The sequence below is a fragment of the Pelophylax lessonae genome (genome assembly GCF_965119305.1).
Source record: "Pelophylax lessonae genome assembly, chromosome: 11".
NCBI classification, from domain to species: domain Eukaryota; kingdom Metazoa; phylum Chordata; class Amphibia; order Anura; family Ranidae; genus Pelophylax; species Pelophylax lessonae.
The window spans coordinates 231,725,645-231,735,798 of record NC_138778.1 but is presented as its reverse complement, the minus strand read 5'-3'; positions in this window follow the sequence as shown (position 1 = coordinate 231,735,798).

Below are 10,154 nucleotides of genomic sequence, written 5' to 3'. Positions count from 1 at the left end.
AGCAACCACCCCGCCCCCTACACAGCACATAGCAACCAACGCGCCCCCTACACAGCGCATAGCAACCACTCCGCCCCATACACAGCGCATAGCAACCACCCCACCCTCCTACACAGCGCATAACACCCACCCGTCCTCTACACAGCGCATAGCAACTACCCCACCTCCTGCACAGTGCATAGCAACCGCCCCACCTCATACACAGCACATAATAACCACCCCACCCCCTAAACAGCGCATAGCAACCACCCGCCATCTACAGGGCGCATAGCAACCACTCCGCTCCCCTACACAGCACATAGCAATCAACCCGCCCCCTACACAGCGCATAGCAACCACCCCGCCCCCTGCACAGCGCATAGCAACCACCCCACCCCCTACACAGCACATAGCAACCACCCGCCATCTACAGGGCGCATAGCAACCACCCCGCCCCCTACACAGCGCATAGCAACCACCCCACCCCCCCTACACATCACATAGCAACCACCCCGCCCCCTACACAGTGCATAGCAACCACCCCACCCCTTGCATACATAATGTGCGTCTGTCACCAAAGCTGCTATCACATGGATGACGCAAAGCGAGTGACATCAGCAGAGCCATACAATTATTTCTGTAGAATCCCCTCCCCCCGGCCCCCTCTTTAGTAATAGGGCAGAGCAACAAGTGGGGGGCCCCTTATAGACACTTATGGTGATCATATACATTTCATTTAATTATCTGATCAATATGTGGCAAACAATCCGATATGTATGGACTCTCTTCTGATCGATTTAGAGCCAATTCCATCAAACTGAGTCAATTGGCCAGGGGGGAAATTTATTGATCATTTTCTATCGATCGGCAGTACTGAGACTTTCTGTTCATCAATACGATTGTAGTTTGATTGATCAGATAACGGGGTTCTATGGTGAAATCAGAGATGGGATCTGCAACCTACGATCGTACCTTCCAACGATTGATCCACTTCCCCGTGTGCGTCATATCGATTGATTGGGTCGTTGGTTATCGATTGGATATTAGTATCGGGAGAGATTGAACAGAAAATAAATTGATTATTGATGGGTGTATGGCGGTCCTGGCTCCGGAGATTTGTCATGTGACTGTTTTGGGAAACCGTTCAATCGATGGGTTTAGTTCCTCTTTAGCACAGAGTGAATAGGCTGTTAGATGACCCCCCACCCCCCACCATAGCGGAGTGTCTGCTATGTGTTCCATCGCTTTCACCCATCACACCCGACCCTGGGATATGGGGGCCCCCATCCTGGTTCCCCCCTGGGCCAGTCTGTACTGTGTTATAATGACAGGTTGGACCCATTATATCTATGCTGGTACCCAGTGGTGTATTTTGGTTTTGTGCTGCCCTAGGCAAGACTAAAATTGGACACCCCCTCCCCCTCATATGTAAATTGTCCCAGTCCTTCCTTTTTAATGGATGTGACTCCCTCCACAGTTGAAGGACTACAAGTCCCAGCATGAACCCCTGAGATCTCATGAGAGGGAGGGGGTGAGAGGGGGATGAGAGAGAGAGGAGGGATAAAGGAGAGAGAGAGGGGGGTGAGAGAGGATGAGAGAGAGAGAGGGGGATGAGAGAGAGAGAGAGGGGGGATAAGAGAGAGGGGGAGAGGAAGGGGGTGAGAGAGAGAAAGAGAGAGAGTGGGGGATGAGAGAGGAGGGATTGAGAGAGAGTGGGGGATGAGAGAGAGAGAGAGGGTGTGTGTGAGAGAGAGAGGGGTGAGAGAGAGAGATAAAGAGGGGGTGAGAGAGAGAGGGGGGTGAAAGAGAGAGAGTGGGGGTGAGAGAGAGAGGGGGGTGAAAGACAGGGAGTGGGGGTGAGAGAGAGAGAGAGAGGGGGGGATAAAGGAGAGAGAGAGGGGGGTGAGAGAGAGAGGGGGGGATGAGAGAGAGAGAGAGAGAGAGAGGGGGGGATAAGAGAGAGGGGGAGAGGAAGGGGGTGAGAGAGAGAAAGAGAGAGAGTGGGGGATGAGAGAGGAGGGATTGAGAGAGAGTGGGGGATGAGAGAGAGAGAGGGTGTGTGTGAGAGAGAGAGGGGTGAGAGAGAGAGATAAAGAGGGGGTGAGAGAGAGATGGGGGTGAAAGAGAGAGAGTGGGGGTGAGAGAGAGAGGGGGGGATTAAGCCGAGAGAGAGGGGGGTGAGAGAGAGAGGGGGGATGAGAGAGAGAGGGGGATGAGAGAGAGAGAGGGGGGATGAGAAAGAGAGAGGGAGGGGGTGAGAGAGAGAGTGGATGATGAGAGAGGAGGGATTGAGAGAGAGTGGGGGATGAGAGAGAGAGGGGTGAGAGAGAGAGGGGTGAGAGAGAGAGAGAGAGAGAGAGATAAAGAGGGGGGTGATTGAGAGAGAGAGAGGAGGGGGTGAGAGAGAGAGGGTGGTGAGAGAGAGAGCTGGGTGAAAGAGAGAGAGTGGGGGTGAGAGAGAGGGGAGGTGAGAGAGAGGGAGGGTGAGAGAGAGAGGGGGGGTGAGAGAGAGAGAGAGGGGGGTGAGTGAGAGAGAGGGGAGGTGAGAGAGAGGGAGGGTGGGAGAGAGAGGGGGGTGAGAGAGAGAGAGGGGGGTGAGTGAGAGAGGGGGGGGGGTGAGAGAGAGGGAGGGTGAGAGAGAGAGTGGGGGTGAGAGAGAGAGGGGGGTGAGAGAGAGAGGGGGGTGAGTGAGAGAGAGGGGAGGTGAGAGAGAGGGAGGGTGAGAGAGAGGGGGGGGGTGAGAGAGAGGGGGTGAGTGAGAGGGAGGGAGGGTGAGAGAGAGAGGGGGGTGAGAGAGAGAGGGGGGTGAGTGAGAGAGGGGGGGGGTGAGAGAGAGAGAGAGAGAGGGGAGGTGAGAGAGAGGGAGGGTGTGAGAGAGAGGGGTGAGAGAGAGAGATAAAGAGGGGGTGAGTGAGTGAGAGAGAGAGGAGGGGGTGAGAGAGAGAGGGGGGGTGAAAGAGAGAGAGCGGGGAGAGAGAGAGGGGAGGTGAGAGAGAGGAATGGTGAGTGAAAGAGAGAGAGGGGTGAAAGAGAGAGGGAGGGCCAATAGAGTGTCAAGTGGAGGGGGGGGGGGTGGCTTTTTTGCTGCCCCCCTGCAAAGTGCCGCCCTAGGCCTGGGCCTTGTCGGCCTAGGCCAAAATACAGCACTGCTGGTACCCTCCATCCCCCACCCATTGGGGTGCACATCACCGGGGGTCCCCAGACTCTGACAGTGCTTGTTGGATGGGGGAACCCTGAAGGACAACGACCCCCCCCCCCACCGTATATGTAATATACTGTATGTGACCTCCCTGTATATACACTGATCTGCCATAACTTTATGACCACCCACCTAATATTGAATAGGTCCCCCTTTCCCGACCCATCCAGTCGTGGACCCCACTAGACCTCTGAAGGTACCAAGCCCTCTCTAGCAGATCCTTTAAGTCCTGTAAGTTGGAAAGGTGGGGCCTCCGTGGATTGTACTCATTTTTCCAGCACATCCCACAGATGTATTGACATATGGAGGATTTGGAGGCCAAGTCAACACCTCAAACTATTCTTGTACCATTTTTGCAGTGTAACACGGCACATTATCCCACACCTCCCAACTTTCTGAGATGGGAATGAGGGACACCTATTAGCAAAAGTATGTAGGCATAGGACACACCCCCTGCCACACCCCCTTAACCACTTCCGCTTCGGAAGATTTACCCCCCTTCGTGAGCAGGCCATGTTTTGCGGCACTGCGTTACTTTAACTGCCAGTTGCACGGTCGTACAACGCCGTACCCCAATAAGATTTGTGTATTTTTTTTCCCCCACAGAGTAGAGCTTTCTTTTGATGGTATTTGATCAGTTCTGCGTTTTTTTTTTTTTTGCGCTATAAACAAAAAAAGGTCAACAATTTTGGAAAAAAAAAAAATAATTTTTACTTTATGCTAAAAAACATCCAATAAAGATCAAATTTTTTCATCAGTTTAGGCCAATTTGTTTTCTGCTACGTATTTTTGGTAAAAAAAAAATCCCAATAAGCGTATATTGATTGGTTTGCGCAGAAGTTATCGCGTCTACAAACTAGGGGATGTTTTTATTATTTTTTATTTATTTATTTTTTACTAGTAATGGCAGCGATCAGCGACTTATAGCGGGACTGCGATATTGCGGCGGACCCTTGGACACTAACTGACACTTTTGACACTTTGTGGGGACCAGTGACACGAATACAGTGATCAGCGCTAAAAATATGCACTGTCACTGTATCATGACACTGGCTGGGAAGGGGTTAACATCAGGGGCGATCAAAGAGTTAAATGTGTGCCTAGCCAGTGTTTTACTACAGTGTGGGGGAGGTGCTTTCACTAGGGGAGGGCATAGATCTGTGCCCCTGCTTTGTAGAAACACAGGATCCATGCCTTCTCTTCTGTCAGAATGGCCATCTGCCTTGTTTACATAGGCAGACCACCATTCTGTGTCTCTGCAGCATGATTGGTGGGTGCCGGAGGACATTGATTCTGTGGTACCCGCGGATCGGGGGAGGTGCTTTCACTAGAGGTAGGCATAAATCTGTGCCCCGGCTTTGTAGAGACACAGGATCCATGCCTTCCCTTCTGTCAGAATGGCGATCTGCCCTGTTTGTATAGGCACACCACCATTCTGTGTCTCTGCAGCATGATTGGCGGGTGCCGGAGGACATCGAGTCTGCGGTACCTGCTGATTAGGGGAGGTGCTCTCACTAGAGGTAGGCATAGATCTGTGCCCCGGCTTTGTAGAGACACAGGATCCATGCCTTCCCTCCTGTCAGAATGGCCATCTGCCTTGTTTACATAGGCACACCACCATTCTGTGTCTCTGCAGCATGATTGGCGGGTGCCGGAGGACATCGAGTCTGCGGTACCTGCTGATTAGGGGAGGTGCTCTCACTAGAGGTAGGCATAGATCTGTGCCCCGGCTTTGTAGAGACACAGGATCCATGCCTTCCCTCCTGTCAGAATGGCAATCTGCCTTGTTTACATAGGCACACCACCATTCTGTGTCTCTGCAGCAATATTGGCGGGTGCCGGAGGACATCGAGTCTGCGGTACCTGCTGATTAGGGGAGGTGCTCTCACTAGAGGTAGGCATAGATCTGTGCCCTTGCTTTGCAGAGACCCAGGATCCATGCCTCCCCTTCTGTCAGAATGGCGATCTGCCCTGTTTATATAGGCAGACCACCATTCTGTGTCTCTGCAGGATGATTGGCGGGGGTGCCGGGGGACATCGAGTCTGCAGTACCCGCTAATCGGTCCCTGCTGTGTGCAATCACAGCAGTAGCGAGCCACTGGCAGTGTGCATTCGCATCTGCTACCCATAAAGATACTACATAAAGATGGCCTAGGCTATAAGAAGATTGCCGAGACCCTGAAACTGAGCTGCAGCACGATGGCCAAGACCATACAGCGGTATAACAGGACAGGTTCCACTCAGCTTCTTTAGCAAGGCAGTGGTCATCTTGGAGGTGTTTGGGGTCGTTATGTTGGAATACTGCCCTGCAGCCCAGTCTCTGAAGGGAGGGGATCATGCTCTGCTTCAGTATGTCACAGTACATGTTGGCATTCATGGTTCCCTCAATGAACTGTAGCTCCCCAGTGCCGGCAGCACTCATGCAGCCCCAGACCATGACACTCCCACCACCATGCTTGGCTGTAGGAAGACACACTTGTCTTTGTACTCCTCACCTGGTTGCCCCCACACACGCTTGACACCATCTGAACCAAATAAGTTTATCTTGGTCTCATCAGAGCACAGGAGATGGTTCCAGTAATCCATGTCCTTAGTCTGCTTGTCTTCAGCAAACTGTTTGCTGGCTTTCTTGTGAATCATCTTTAGAAGAGGCTTCCTTCTGGGATGACCAACTTCATACCTCCCAACTTTTGAAGTTTGCAATGAGGGACACTGAAAGAGAAACCAAACCTGCGGCGCGCATAGCGCTGCGGCAAATTGTGGGTGTGGCCAATTGCTTAGCAGTGGGAGGGGCTTAAGGGATGGGGTAAACAAAACCCAGACTTCCTAGTACTCATAAAATATGCTTTGATTGTTCAGCCTACCTTAAAGAAGAACTTCATTAAAATAGTCAGAGACTGCATAGCAACCAGCAACTGTTGAGACAATGAAGACTTTGGTGAGAAGTATATAATGTACAGTATTGTGTATATAGTGCAGGAGAGTGTAATGTACAAAATGCAGGAGACAGGAGTATATAATGTACAGAATGCAGGAGAAATCGCGTGACTTTGAGGTCACAAAAGTGTGAAAGGGGCCTTCAGTAATCAAGGTAGAGTGTGCCCCCTTCAATGCAGAGTGACCAGCATGCCGTGCCCCCCCTTCAATGCAGAGAGACCAGCATGCCCCCTTTCAATGCAGAGTGACCAGCGTGCCCCCTTTCAATGCAGAGAGACCAGCGTGCCCCCTTTCAATGCAGAGAGACCAGCGTGCCCCCTTTCAATGCAGAGACCAGCGTGCCCCCTTTCAATGCAGAGAGACCAGCGTGCCCCCTTTCAATGCAGAGAGACCAGTGTGCCCCCTTTCAATGCAGAGAGACCAGCGTGCTCCCTTTCAATGCAGAGAGACCAGCGTGCCCCCTTTCAATGCAGAGAGACCAGTGTGCCCCCTTTCAATGCAGAGTGACCAGCGTGCCCCCTTTCAATGCAGAGTGACCAGCGTGCCCCCTTTCAATGCAGAGAGACCAGTGTGCCGTACCCCCTTTCAATGCAGAGTAACCAGCCTGCCCCCTTTCAATGCAGAGAGACCAGTGTGCCCCCTTTCAATGCAGAGAGACCAGCGTGCCCCCTTTCAATGCAGAGAGACCAGCGTGCCCCCTTTCAATGCAGAGAGACCAGCGTGCCCCCTTCAATGCCGAGAGACCAGTGCATTTACCCGCAGCGGCGCCTTCTACTCAGTCCCCGACGTCTCCTCGAGTCCTGCCGCCTCCTCCTCGGCCAATAGATAGGGAATAGATAGCCGCCCCTGTGCCCCCAACGCACCAGCCGCCACTGGTGGCGATGCTGTCCTATGCACAAAAAAAAAAACTTTTATTTCAGGAGGGTGGTCTATTTAGGTTTTCATTTCTTTTGGGGGTTTATTGGTATTTATCTTTTGTCAATAGGGTTTTCCTTATACTTTATGAAAGGGGAGAGAGAGAGGGAGAGAGAGGGGGGGAGAGAGAGAGGGGGGAGTGAGAGAGGGGGAGGGAGAGAGAGAGAGGGGGGGAGGGGGAGAGAGAGAGGGGGGAGGGAGAGAGAGAGGGGAGAGAGAGAGAGAGGGGGGAGAGAGAGAGAGAGGGGGGAGGGAGAGAGAGAGAGAGGAGGAGAGAGAGAGAGAGGGAGGGGGAGAGAGAGAGAGGGAGAGAGAGAGGGGGAGGGAGAGGGGAGAGGGAGGGAGAGGGGGGAGAGGGAGAGAGAGAGAGGGAGGGGGAAGGGAGAGAGGGGGAGAGAGAGAAGGGTGGGATGGGGGGAGAGAGAGGGGAGAGAGAGAATGGAGGGAGAGCTGGGCGAGAGAGGGGGAGGGAGGAAGAGAGAGGGGGAAAGGGAGGGAGAGAGCGGGGCGAGAGAGGGGGGGGAGGGAGGGAGAGAGGGGGGGAGAGGGAGGGGGAGAGGGGGAGGGGGAGGGAGGGAGAGAGAGAGGGGAGGGAGAGAGAGAGGGGGGGGAGAAAGCGAGAGAGAGAGGGGGAGGGAGAGAGAGAGAGGGGGAGGAGAGAGAGAGAGAGAGGGGGGGATAGAGAGGGGGGAGGGAGAGAGAGGGGGAAAGGGAGGGGGAGAGAGGGGGAAGGGAGAGAGGGGGGAGAGAGAGAGAGAAGGGAGAGAGAGAGAGAAGGGTGGGATGGGGGAGGGAGAGCGGGGCGAGAGAGGGGGGAGGGAGGGAGAGAGAGGGGAAAGGGAGGGAGAGAGCGGGGCTAGAGAGGGGGGAGGGAGGGGGAGAGAGAGAGAGAGAGAGGGGGGAGGGAGGGAGAGAGAGAGAGGGGAGGGGAGAGAGAGAGGGGGAGGGAGGGAGAGAGAGAGGGGAGAGAAAGAGAGAGAGGGGGAGGGAGGGAGAGAGAGAGGGGAGGGAGAGAGAGAGGGGGGAGAGAAAGAGAGAGAGGGGGAGGGAGAGAGAGAGAGTGGGGGAGGGGAGGGGGATAGAGAGGGGGAGGGAGAGAGAGGGGGAAAGGGAGGGGGAGAGAGGGGGAGAGAGAGAGAAGGGTGGGATGGGGGGGAGAGCGGGGCGAGAGAGGGGGGAGGGAGGGAGAGAGAGGGGAAAGGGAGGGAGAGAGCGGAGCGAGAGAGGAGGGAGGGGGAGGGAGGGAGAGAGAGGGGGAAAGGGAGAGAGAGGGGAAAGGGAGGGAGAGGGAGGGGGGAAAGGGAGGGAGAGAGAGAGGGGGGAGAGGGAGGGGGAGAGAGGGGGGGGAGGGAGAGAGGGGGGAAGGGGAGGGGGAGAGAGAGAAGGGGGGATGAGAGGGGAGAGAAAGAGAGGGGGGAGAGAGAGAATGGAGGGAGAGAGGGGGGAGAGAGGGGAAGAATATCTCACCTGCAGCAGTTTGTCTTTGCTCGGTCTTGCTGCCTCAGTCACTCAGGCAGTTTCCCCTCCGCAGCGGCCGCCGCCGCACAGTGAGGATGAAGGGAGGAGCGGAGGTGGGTGGAGCCGGAGTCTCTAATAGGCACGGAGGTCGGAGGAGGACGCTTTGCATGCTGGGTCCCTACTCGGACGTCACTGGTTGCTAGACGCCATTCGGCAGGCGATCTTAGCAACCAGTTTACCGCATGATAATAGCTGCTGCTGCGGCGTGGGGGGATCAGATCGGGGGGCCCCCAGACAACTCCCCAGCAATCGTGCATGAGAAAGACGGCCCTGCCGGGCCCCCCCTGACCTCGGGCGCTCGGAGTGCAGAGCTGGGAGGAGGGATGGCCGGCCACCAGATGATTTTGCGGGACTTCAGACTGGCTCGCGGGACTCAATCCAAATTGCGGGACAGTCCCGCGGAATCCGGGATGGTTGGGAGGTATGCAACTTGATGCAGTGTGCGGCGTATGCTCAGCACTGACAGGCTGACCCCTCCCCCACCCCTCCAACCTCTGCAGCAATGCTGGCAGCACTCATACATCTATTTCCCAAAGACAACCTCTGGATATGACGCTGAGCATGTGCACTCAACTACTTTGGTCGACCATGGCGAGGCCTGTTCTGAGTGGAACCTGTCCTGTTAAACCGCTGTATGGTCTTGGCCACCGTGCTGCAGCTCAGTTTCAGGGTCTTGGCAATCTTCTTATAGCCTAGGCCATCTTTATGTAGAGCAACAATTCTTTTTTTCAGATCCTCAGAGAGTTCTTTGCCATGAGGTGCCATGTTGAACTTCCAGTGACCAGTATGAGAGAGTGAGAGCGATAACACCAAATATAACACACCTGCTCCTCATCCACACCTGAGACCTTGTAACACTAACGAGTCACATGGCACAGGGGAGGGAAAATGGCTAATTGGGCCCAATTTGGACATTGTCACTTAGGGGTGTACTGACTTTTGTTGCCAGCGGTTTAGACATTAATGGCTGTGTGTTGAGTTATTTTGAGGGGACAGTAAATTTACACTGTTATACAAGCTGTACACTCACTACTTTACATTGTAGCAAAGTGTCATTTCTTCAGTGTTGTCACATGAAATGATGAGGGATGTACTTACTTCTGTGAGATATTTTATATAATAGGGATGGGGGGGTCCCATAGAAGCAGTGATATATATATATAATAGGGATGGGGGGGTCCTGTAGAAGCAGTGATATATATATATATAATAGGGATCGGGGGGGGGGGTCCTGTAGAAGCAGTGATATATATATATATATATATATATATATATAATAGGGATGGGGGGGTCCTGTAGAAGCAGTGATATATATATATAATAGGGATGGGGGGTCCTGTAGAAGCAGTGATATATATATATATATAATAGGGATGGGGGGGGGGTCCTGTAGAAGCAGTGATATATATATATATATAATAGGGATGGGGGGGGTCCTGTAGAAGCAGTGATATATATATATATATAATAGGGATGGGGGGGTCCTGTAGAAGCAGTGATATATATATATATATATATATATATATATAATAGGGATGGGGGGGGGGGGTCCTGTAGAAGCAGTGATATATATATATATATATATATATATATATATATAATAGGG